We start from the raw sequence: 1,873 nt of genomic DNA, 5'->3' as shown, positions 1-1,873 counted from the left end.
GTGAAACTTAAGGCCACAGACATACTGGAGTTATGGTTACAGCTCTTGGCCTATACTGACGAATATGCCATGTGATAGCTGTAGAATTACTGACCCTCTCTAAACCCAGCATCATCATCAATAAACTGAGAACAACAGTTTATCTAATTTAGGGGCTGGATGAGGATTTAATAAGAAATTGTGTAACAATGAGCACAACACTTGGCACACTTAATAACCAGTAAACACTACCTACTAGAAAGGTTCTAGATAGATATTAGCTATTACAGTGTTAGATGAACTGCAGAAAGAAAAGAAAAGGACATCATTTATTCTGCTTGGTAATCTCTATACTTGGTCACATAGAGAAGCTACTCCTTACATTTAACCAGTTCTTTTATTTATACACACACACACACACACACACACTGATTAAGCACTCCTTGTGAAGATCCAGAGTCCCACAGGACTGGGATTAAGTTGAACTGGATAAGTCACCACTACAACAGCTGCTTGAACCACCAGAGTGTACACAATCACTCTCCAAGTTGAAACCAAGAGATCACTATTAGGCTTTATATCCTCAAGCACAAAAACCCCCATAAGCTTCAGGCCACCACAGAATGAACAGAATACCAAGTTACCCTGAGACAGCACCAACTGAAAGATGCTGCCTCTGCTGTCATCAATTACAGTGTATTAAGGTCCCATAGGGTGCAGTAGTTAATAAATGGCCTTGCTTAATAGATGTTAACTAATTACACCTAGAAAATCCCTGTCCACCCAAGACAAGTAATACAATATGCCAGGTGGGGAAGGCTGGCTTTCTCATTCGGATGTTTTGAAGGCCTCTGGCTGTTCTTGAGGTAGGGAATGAACACAAAGGAAGGGCTTTACTTCTTTGAAGGCTGCCCTAATCCAATCCGTAAGTCAGTCACCTGCATACCTTGACTCTAAAAATCTGACAGCCAGGCTCTAAGATAAGTTTTTAGAGAATGGAAATCAGGTTAAATTCCTCAAAGATAAGGGAAATAGGGCAGACCCCAACTTGAGGTGGTTCCCAGCTTGATTTCATCTGAGTTCTCAGGTAATGGGCTGTTCATGGTGGCTAGAATGCAGAGCACAAAAGAATAAATTTGACTTTAGCACGGGGTTCTGCTCCTCCTACTGTATAATGTAAGTGAATTTGTTTTTAGTTTCTAGCGGGTAACAGGATCATTTTTTTTTTTTTTTGAGCACTTGATGAAAGTGTCTCTCCAGAAAAAAAAAAATCAAGTTTACAGACCCTCCCTTTCTCATGGTAAGTCAGCAAAAGCCTAAGCATGAATGTGAGCGAAAATCCCTGCTGGGCTTCTTACAACAGAGGGCTGGGACCCACCCCAAGTTCCTGAGTGACTGGTGGGGGCTGATCATTTGCACCTCTAACAAGTTCTCAGAGCTACTGTTGCAGCTATAGCCCTGGGAGCCATCCCTCTAGGACTCTGCAGTCCAGGGTGAAAACAGCTGCTCCAAGGGGCCCTCTTGAGAGCATCCCAAATGCTGAGAGAATGGACCTATCAAAAGTAAGTCACAAGGCAGAAGAGAGAACACACAAACTCCCAGCAACACTAAGCTCTGATCTGTGACCTTATGGCAACACTCCCCTTAGTGAAAGTTGAAATTCGTGTCTTCACCTCTGATTCCCATTTATCCTTCCCTGCTTCCTGCCCTCCACATTTCCTCCCCCCTTTCTGCATCAGGACCTTCTCCTCCCCCATCTGTCCCAGTGCGTGCCTGTGTGTGGGCATCTAAACGACCGAGTTTGCATCTGTCCCTCACCTCTTTCCCTCTGCACACTATTATAATAGGAAATGAGTTTCAGATTTTACAGTTTGTTGTAGCTATTCAATAAAAT

Source organism: Cervus elaphus, chromosome X, assembly GCF_910594005.1.
Source record: "Cervus elaphus chromosome X, mCerEla1.1, whole genome shotgun sequence".
NCBI classification, from domain to species: Eukaryota; Metazoa; Chordata; class Mammalia; order Artiodactyla; family Cervidae; genus Cervus; species Cervus elaphus.
Note: the sequence above shows the minus strand (reverse complement) of the source record.